This window comes from Geospiza fortis, unplaced genomic scaffold, assembly GCF_000277835.1.
Source record: "Geospiza fortis unplaced genomic scaffold, GeoFor_1.0 scaffold275, whole genome shotgun sequence".
In the NCBI taxonomy this organism is placed as follows: Eukaryota; Metazoa; Chordata; class Aves; order Passeriformes; family Thraupidae; genus Geospiza; species Geospiza fortis.
The window spans coordinates 1,054,871-1,065,271 of NW_005054341.1; the positions used below are offsets into that span (position 1 = coordinate 1,054,871).

At 43.6% G+C, this 10,401-nt stretch overlaps 1 protein-coding gene across 1 annotated transcript in view; it reads right to left on the reverse strand.

Moving 5' to 3' along the window:
* Positions 1-10,401, reverse strand: part of PLCB1 (phospholipase C beta 1) — a gene marked incomplete at its 5' end in the record, with an annotated part of 318,873 nt that overhangs the window by 98,428 nt on the left and 210,044 nt on the right.

A 10,401-nucleotide genomic window follows, 5' to 3' on the forward strand; every position in this document is an offset into this window, starting at 1 on the left:
TTTCCCTCACACTCTGCACCTTCCCTGCCTCGCTCTGCTTTTTTCCCCTCACACTTTGCACTCTTTCTGCACTTTTGCCCTTTTTCCCTCTCACACTCTGCATTTTTTCCCCCCCACCACACTTTGCATATTTTTGACTTGATTCCCAAAGCACGCATAAGTGGCCAGCTAAAGTTTGGTAAATAACAGATTCATTTTAATGTTTTTATTGTGCATTGGAACAGGCCTGAAAAATACAAGAACAAGTGTGGAGGAGAAATACGGAAGTGTCTAATGTATTCTTAGCCACAGACGTTCCCAATACCTCAAAATCAGAAATGTGTAGCTGCACACTTGCACAAAGATTATCTAGGCTTGGCTCCAGCTCTAGAAATGCACCTGAATTAAAAACTTCCAAGAGTTTGGCAAGGCACTGCCCAGTGTGGAAGGGTCTCTCTGTGCCTCTCTGTATTTGTACACTCCTGCAGAAATACTTGAGGCAGTTTCTTGGTCAATGGTTCCACAGAACACCTCAAACTGCTGCTCCTTCAGGGTGCTGGAATTGATGCAGAGATCTAAAAAGAACCACAACATTGGGAACCAAGTGAAGTCAACAGAATCTGGCATTTTTTCCTTCCAATTTTATAGGAAGGAGAAGTCATTTCCTACTAGAAGAGGAGTATGTTGAGAGGTTTGATTGAATTTCCTGACTGTGATCAGCTTCATTATATGAAACATGGGAAGTGTTTGTGCAGCCTGATCTTTTTCTGCATCCCTGGCTCCACCTGATTGTTCCAAAATAGTTACAAGGGAGGGAAAAAGAAAAGAGAAGCACAAATGATGTGGCAAGTTCTACACATTTCACAGGAATTCCTTACTAACTCCAGCTACACAATCCCACACCTTTCAAGATCTACTACAAGGGATCAAATACATGAATGTTTCTGGTTAAAAAGAGAAAACCACATAAAAATGTAACTGTTGTCCACAATATCAAGGCTCTTCTCTAGTCAACATTTTCCACTTCCGTTATCCCAGATCCTTTTTCCTGGAGCAGTCTTCAGGCAGGTGACACACTTCTGGCAAATGATTTATCAAAAACTCACAGCATTTCCAGGGGTAATTAAGTGAATCCTCTTTTCCATGGTTCTTAGATCTTGTCAACATTCATCAATCAAAACATTTTCTTCTGTAGCTCATGAGATCTGGACTATGCCCATCCCTGGGAGAAGGTGATCACGCATTTGCCATGGAGCAGGCATTCCAGCCACAGCAGGGGTTGGTAGGACAGACTGTGCTTGGTGAATGCACTTCTCAGAGGCTCCTCTGTTTGGAGACTGTGTTATCACTCAGTAATAGTGTGATAACACACTCTTAGTGTGCTACCTTAGTCCTGTTGGTCAGATCCAGAGAACCAGGCCCTGTCTCCTGTGGGGCCTGCAACAGTGCTGGGGCAGACACAGGTGACAGCCCATGGAAAACCTCCCATGCAGCCTCCAGGGCTGGAAAAAGCTGCTTTTGACACAGAAGTCCTTCTCCCAGAGCCTAATAAGACACAGGTAGCTTGACAAGATCCTGCTTTGCCACGCCCTCTAGCAGCCAGCATGACCAGCACGGTGCCTGGATGTGGAAATGCTCATGGTGCCAGCTCTCAGCATCAGGATGTAAACAAACCCTGCTCACTCAACACCTGCTACAAGACATCAGGGCTCAAAGCAGCCTTGAACTTCCAAAAGCAGCTGCTCCTGCAGTTCTGTGCCCTCTGCAGAGGGCCAAGACCAAACACCAGCAGCGCAGTAGCCTGGGGGAGATGTAACAAAAGTGCAGCTAACCCTGAGAACTTCTCAAACAGCTGCTGGGTCTAAACTTCATCCCCTTATTTTGGTGGGTATGCTGGATGTGCAGATACCTAATTTTCCTTGGCTCTAGGAAAATTTTCCTAGCCCAGCCTGCTCCCAGGAGCCTTCCAGTCCTCCAGGAGAAGTCTTGGGATGGAAAACAAGAAAGGCACAGCAGACAGCAGAAAAGACAACATATGTGAGCACTTCTTTGCATTTCATCCTTGCAACTTTAACAACAGCTTTCACTTGTCCCTTAAGTTTGTGGATGATCTGTATGACAATTAAAATGTGCATTTGCTTATACACAGTATGCAGGTTAGGCCACATGCATTTTAAACATTTCTATCTGTATATTTGCAAACTTCATAGTGCTTTCCATTTGTTTAAAACCATGCTGTTATCCATTCAGTTATAATCTAACTGGAAAGCACCATTGTGCCAAGAGATGTTATTAAAGCAAAAAAGAAAACAAACAAAAAGGAAGCGAGACAATTAATTGGCACCTTGTATCTCCCAGTCAGCAGCACAGAATTGCAATGGTGTTTTGTCTGACAGTGAAATCAGGTTTATTCCAATGCAATCTGTAACAATAATCACATTTGCTCTAATCCCACACAAATGAGCAGCCCTCTCAATTTGAAGATAAGAATCCAACAAGCAAAGCAGATACTTGATAATCCAGTGAGAGATCTGTGAATCGAGTCCAATTGGGAACGCTCTCTCACAAACAAGCCCTGCAATTCACAGCTCATTAGGGATTAAAACTTCATGCACAGTGTGGAGCAGGATGCAGAGTCCTGGTGTGTCTCCTGACACTGGGCACACATGTGCTACTGTCTGCTCTCTGCCCCTGTGAGCCTGCAGAGAAGCTCCCAGGATGAATTTCCATGGAATTCACACTGTGTGGGACACAGAGTGCCAGAGCTGCTCTGGTGGCACTCGCAGGGTTTGCATCCAAGTGGTGCTGGAAGCTGCTTGGCTTTCCAGACACATTTCTGCTGCTATATTGCTTGGGGGTTGTTGGCATCTTATTGCAAAGTTCCCGTACCTTCTCGGTGATTTCCCAAGGGCATCTCCTCTCCTCACAGCACTGACTCTTTCTTCTTCACAGCACAGCCAAAAACTGCAGCCCTCACCTCACCCACCTAACCCACTCTTTTGTAGCACTCTTCTTGTTATTGGGCACAGCTGTGGCCTGTTAAGGGCAGGCCTGTTCCTGATCTCTGGGGATTGGCCCAGCTGCACCTCCTCAGGTGTGAGATTACCTTCTGCACTATTTTCTTACATTCTGTCGCCCCACAGGGGGTAACTGCAGTTTCTGATTATTTAGGTTTGCAAACCAGGGCAGGACAGGATTGTCCCACTGCACTGTCCACTCTCTGCCACTCCTGGTGACAAAGTCACCACAAGGAGAGAGCACAGAACAAGCTCAGCCCAGTCCAACCCCACAGCTGGGTAAAGACCTCACCCCAGTTATCTTAGTGCTGCTTTGTTTTAGAAACAAACAGTGAGCACGGCAAAGACCCTCAGGCCTCAGGTCAGGATCTGCAGATACATCAAAATATCAGAGTAGCAGCCACCATTTACACACCAGGGGCAGAAATCATCAGTAGCTCCTCAATTTCAGCAGTTCTCTCAGTGATCAGTAAGGGCAAAAATTCACACTAGTCAGCCTTATCAAATTAATAAGCAGAGGAACAGCAATATATCTGAATTACTGCATCTGGTTATTAGTGAAGCATTTAATGAAGTTTTAAACTCAGATTTTTCCTAATTGGAAAAACTAATCTGCAAAAAAGCTCAGATAGAAATAAACTGAGGTCAGCTTAAAAGATCAGGGTTTCTTTGAATTTGAAAGCTGAGCTGCACAAGAAGTCCAGAGGCTGAACACTGATCAGTGGTAGGTTTGGTTTCATAACATCCTTAATAATGTGAAAAAGTAGAATCAACAACACAGGGTTTACAAAACAGACACTTCTATGGTGGCTGTTAGCAAAACAAGAGGGCAAAGCTGTCGTGAACCAGGTAAATGGGACACAAATCAAAGGAGAACACACAAATTACAATTCAAGCTACATAGCTAATCACTGGAGCAAAGGAAAATCCAAAATACAGAGGTGAACAGGGAAGAAGATGCTCAGGAATCCATCACCCTGAGAAGCACATGAGATGCAGAGATCAGCAAGCCATCTGTAAAGGAAGCTGCATCAAAAAGGTGATTAAGAAAAAGGAATGAAACAGGTAATGAGACCAGAGTGAGCACTAGAAAACTTGGGGTGAGTGAAAAATCAATTATCCCATAGATATGGTTTATCCTGATACAGGATCAGGATCAATTATCCCATAGATATGGTTTATCCTGATACAGGATCAGGATCAATTATCCCATAGATATGGTTTATCCTGATACAGGATCAGGATCAATTATCCCATAGATATGGTTTATCCTGATACAGGATCAGGATCAATTATCCCATAGATATGGTTTATCCTGATACAGGATCAGGATCAATTATCCCATAGATATGGTTTATCCTGATACAGGATCAGGATCAATTATCCCATAGATATGGTTTATCCTGATACAGGATCAGGATCAATTATCCCATAGATATGGTTTATCCTGATACAGGATCAGGATAAATGCTTCCTGAATGGGACACAAATCAAAGGAGAACACACAAATAACAATTCAAGCTACATAGCTAATCACTGGAGCAAAGAAAAATCCAAAATACAGAGGTGAACAGGGAAGAAGATGCCCAAGAATCCATCACCCTGAATGACAAGTCAGCGAGGGAGAACAGGGGAAGGCAAAGCTGGTGTGTCTAAGCAGCCTGCACAGAAAAGCTTGCTCAGTGCCCCTTAACCCATGGGGAAACACCACACGCCCAAGGACACAGATCCAGAGCTGTGTGCACAGCAAGGCTCCTCAAGTAAAGCAGAGTTTAGGGCGCCTAAATCAGGAATGCTTGTCATTCCCATGAACTATCATATCCACTTTAGCATCTGCACAAGTGCACAGAGGAAACCAAGAGTGGATACAATTATTCACCTTTTCTGGGGGTGGCAAGAAAATGTTTGCAGATGGAAAATCACTTTTCTGAACTATCAAGATGAGGCACTGCAGCCCAAGACACTGAATTCACTCCAGAGAAGAAATATTTCCTACAAGCTTCCACATGAGCCATGCCAAACAGCAAATCTACTTAAATCAGAATTAAAAACCAGAATTAAAACTTGGGGAGCATTCCAAGGACACTGCCATCTCCAAGGGAAAGGAAGGTGGAGTGGCACCTGAGGAAAAAGCAGGTTTCAAAATCTCACTGGTGCCTATAGGCAGGAACCATCCGGGTTTAACAAGATCTTAAAGCCAACTGCAGTGTTGAGTGTGGTATTTATTTACTCATTTTATTAGAAGTCACAGGCTTTTTCAGCCTTTTCAGGCTCTCAGGAAGGAAGGGCTCTGATCCACAGGGGCTACACAGCCTATGAAAAGGAGGTATTTTTCTGCAGTAGTGCTAGAAAACGGCAAAACACACATTGAAGCAGGGAAGATTCTAAGCACTCAACATTTTCTCTTGCTTACAATTGATACCTTGGAAACACATTTATTCTGATGGCTATTGATCCTTTGAATGCCTGCAGCAGCTTTAAAAGCCTCTGCTGTTACAATGCATGGTCACAGTTCAGAGATTGTGGTAACCAGAGCTTTCCTGAGAAGGAAAACAAGTCTTGGAGCAGTTTCTAAAACTTCAGCAGGCAGATGCTAAACTTGTTAGAAGGCAAACTTAAATAACCAGTAATTGTTAAGGAGTGGGGGAAAACCCCAAGGAACTGATCTCTGCTAAGTGTCAAGACTGAAGCAGGGTTTTACAGCCACAAACCCATCCTCTGCTCTTGGCTTCTCAGCAGAGATGTAGCAGAAATTGTTTCTGACAGGATATCCCTTACGGGATATCACAAGCCAGTTAGTTTAGATCCAATTAAATCCACAAATCCACATTTACACCAGTCCCTAGCTAGCAGTGCAATGAGCACTTTGCAACATGGCAGGTTTCTAAGGCAGCTGAGTGGAAAGGATTTAAATCAGACAGATAAAACACCATTCATCCCAGCGTATTACAGTTATTTCTGACAGACCTGAAAGAGGGACATCACTGGAATACGTCACTGCCTTGCCAAACCTCTCAGAAACATCCTCTGTACAATGCCTCAGAGTGATCCTGCGAGATGGAATAATGTTAAATGTTGGCTTACTTCCAATTGCTAAGTTGCACCAAAAGACATCTAAAAATATGTATTTTTTTTCTGCTAAGTGATACTTCTCTACATAAGCTATTAATGCACTTGCCAAAAAGACTGCCCTGTAGTATCATGGGAAGAGATAAGAGAAGAGTGTCAGTGTGCTCTAAGTGGTAAAAAAAATCTAAAAGAGAAAAATCTCAGGTGACATTTTTACTTCCACAAACTCCTGCAACTGAAAATAGATTAATATTAAAGAGAAGTGGCAAAGAATAAAGGGGTGGCACTGCAAAGACAGTGCAAATAAACCAAAAAGAAGGGATTTTAGTCCCTTTAAAGGGCCTTCCTTATCTGTTCTTTAAACTTGGTTCTGCAGCTGCAGGCACTGCAGTGGACAACCCCTTCCATAAACAACCTGAGCTCTCTCCTTATAACAATTGGTTTTTTTCCCCTCTTTACTACCTCTGGTACTCTGTGCCAGGACCATATTGTTAGGAAAGTTTTCCTCATTTCCAGCCTCAATTTATTCAAGGCCACCTGATCCCTGTGTGTTCTTGTGCCAACATTGTCCCTTAGTTCCCCACCTCGTGCTGCCTCCCCAGAGTTCAGCCCTGCTGTATTTATGGGCAGGGTATGTATTTATGGGTGGGGTATCTATTGATATCCTTCCAGCTGAAGGATATTGGTGGCTATTGAAGGATATTGGTGAATACTGGTGGATATTGAAGGATATTGATGGATACTGAAGGATATTGGTGGATACTGAAGGATATTGGTGGATACTGAAGGATATTGGTGGATACTGAAGGATATTGGTGGATACTGAAGGATATTGGTGGATACTGAAGGATATTGGTGGATACTGAAGGATATTGGTGGATACTGAAGGATATTGGTGGATACTGAAGGATATTGGTGGATACTGAAGGATATTGGTGGATACTGAAGGATATTGGTGGATACTGAAGGATATTGGTGGATACTGAAGGATATTGGTGGATACTGAAGGATATTGGTGGATACTGAAGGATATTGGTGGATACTGAAGGATATTGGTGGATACTGAAGGATATTGGTGGATACTGAAGGATATTGGTGGATACTGAAGGATATTGGTGGATACTGAAGGATATTGGTGGATACTGAAGGATATTGGTGGATACTGAAGGATATTGGTGGATACTGAAGGATATTGGTGGATACTGAAGGATATTGGTGGATACTGAAGGATATTGGTGGATACTGAAGGATATTGGTGGATACTGAAGGATATTGGTGGATACTGAAGGATATTGGTGGATACTGAAGGATACTGGTGGATACTGGTGGATATTGGTGGCTGACTGCATCTGCCAGCAGAAGGAAATTTCCTCCCATGGATGCTGTGCCCAGCAGGGCCCAGGCTGCTCTGGGAGCCCTGCCCTGACAGACCCCACCCATCCCGGAGTTCCCAAGCCTTGACCTGGCTCCTCAGGGCCCAGAGTGACTGTTTGGTGAGCCCAGCCCCCCCGAGGATGAGGCAAAGCCCAGAAATGACACACAGAAGGGGATGGCCCAGCAGCAGAGAGCCCATCTGTGGCTCCTGTGCCCCCAGTCCTGGATGTCACCCAGCAGCCTCCATTCCCTGTGTCCTGAGGGGCCCTTTCCAGCTGCAAGCACTGCATTTATACAAGTCACAATGAAGAGACAAACCACACCATGTTTGCCCAAATTTTATCTACATTTGTTTCCTTCAGCACTTGAGTCCAGGCTCCTTTATATTTTCAGAAATAAACCTTATCTAATATTCATCTTCAAACCATAAATTCTGCTGCTAAAATTGAATACTTCCCCGTGCTCCATAAAAGAGGCAGCAACAAGCACAGAACAAACAGTTTGACTGTTGGACTAAGTTTTCTATTTCTGGCCTCTGACAGTCTGAGGCCGGGTCAAACACAATACAGAAAAACATCTCTCCATAAGCCCTGAAATGCAGAATTGATGTCAGAGTCTCTCATCTCTGGGCAAAAGCTCCAGCTGGAGGTTCTGAATGAGGTTCTAAAGCCTCTGAACCTGTGTTTGCTCTGTGCCCTGCCAGCCCAGGCTCCTCCAGCCACTGCCAGTGCTGGGGCAGGGGTGAGGGCTGCCCGTGGGGTTTGGTGCCAGGGCCCACCAGGGCGGTTCCAGGCTGTGGAGCAGGAGCCACCACTGTGGTCACTGCCCTGTGGGACAGCACAGGGCTGGGCTGACTGCACGACCTGCTCTGGCACCAGGGGTTCATGCTCTGCAGCCCTGAAGATAAATGCCACAGAAGTGTGGGCCAGTTTACACTCAGCATGTTTCACTGATGTCCATTGGAGCCATTCCTCGTGCCAGATACCAGGTCCAAAATGGATTTCTGCAAAGCTCAGGCTTCTTTCAAAGTGCCTGCATTATACACTGAAGATCACAAAACTTGCCCTCCCTGGAACCCTAAATACATTTTGGTATTTTCATTATCTCTACACCAACAACAGAGTAAAGTATTCAGTGCTGCAAAATTCACTGTCACCACTCCACTGTTTCAGTTGGTTCAGTTCAAAGATGACACAATTTACCTGCAAAGCAGATGCAAAAAATCCTTATAATTGAGGACTTTCTGTTCTAAAAGGTTTTTATGTTTAGTTTTTCACTTGAGATGCAATGTTCCAAACAACTGCAAGATCTGAAATTAATTTTACAGCCTAACTAGAAAAAGCAACCTCCAGTGTATTACAGAAATAAATTTTGCAAACTCATTTTGACAAATAGTTTTCATTAACATATTTATGCTGCCACATTATCCATACTAACACTTGTTGCACATATATATATATATTTTTTTTTTAAACAATTTTAAAAAAAAGGTTTCCTGATAAGCTACCTAGCTGCTGACAGCCTGGGCTAGCCCTACAACTTTGGTGTGGCTTAAACATCTCAAAGAGTAACAAATCATGACTGGGATCTATTGTTCTGTCAATATTTGAGACAGAAACAGTGCAGAGAGCTCTTCTCTTGTACAACTGGAATGCTGGAAAACATTGACAATCCCAAAGTTAATGGGCTATTGGGGAAGTATTCTCACTTTCCATGTTCCAGTTGGGAGGCCAAAGAATTCCAACTGCTTTGTAACACTTCCTGCAAATGTTTCATACCAGCCATTTGCCTGAATGATTTATATGTCAGAATTTATGCGTTAAATATTATGAAGTATGTCTTAAAAGTAGAGCCATGGCTGCACAGTGCTTGTTTTTGCCATTAAAATCTGTTACCTAGGAAATGACCCCCTTCTGCCACCACAGGAATCCAGGGTGTAATTATTCTTAAGCAGTTACTAAAAGGTGAATTTAATGCAGTGGGGTGAAAATGTTTAAATGGCACAGAAGTTTAAAGGAGGAAAAACACGTTTATGCTGGAGTGAATACTGCCTGGTGTTAAGGCTGCCATGGGAAAAATACATACAATAGATGCTGTATAAAATTAAATGTAACTTAATTGAATGATAATTGCTTCATTTATTTTATTACCTAAGAAAAATTCAGCGCAACAACTACCAATAAATGTGCACTGCAAAACAGAATTCATACTGAATTCATGGAGAGAGTCATGCAACCAGCTCCTCTACAATCCTTACAAATGCACGTCAAAGCAAAGCTGACACACAGCAAATAGATGGAGAGAAAATCTGGAGAAACACTGTGAAATATAAGAGCAGATCTAAAGGGTTGGCCCTTTAAAATTAAAGAAGCAGAGATAATATTTAAATAAATGCATCCTTACAAGGGAGAAAAAAAAAATCAACATCTTTATGCCATCCCTTAAAGCACTTTCACACTCTATTTTTAAATCTTCCACCACAAAACCACTCTAAAAATAAAGGCTGATAATAGCCTAACCCTTGCCCTGCTCCCTCCAAGGATGATGTGGAAACACATAATTAATGGCTTTAGTTTTTTCACACTGCTTTCCCTAGCAGCCCCTGGGTTTGTGCTCCTCCTGCTTTCATTCCCAGCCTGGTGCTGGGTGCAGCTCTTGCTGCACGCCCGGAGTGTGGGGGTGACCCAGGGGCTGTGGCTCTGTGCTTTCCAGAGCACTCCCCTGCTTTCACAATGAGAGCTTTCAGCTGAGACACTGGGGTTGGAGCTCTCAGAGCTCCTTCTGAACTCAGAAACTCTCAGAAATGAATTGCATTGTTGGGTAAGGAAGAGCCACATGTTTCTGTGGAATGGGAGACACACATAGATATGGTAAATTCTCCTCCAGCCTCCCAGCACACAGGGAGAGACTGCTCAGCACCACCAGAGGCTCCTCCTGCTCCCACCTGAGCAGGGAACAGTTC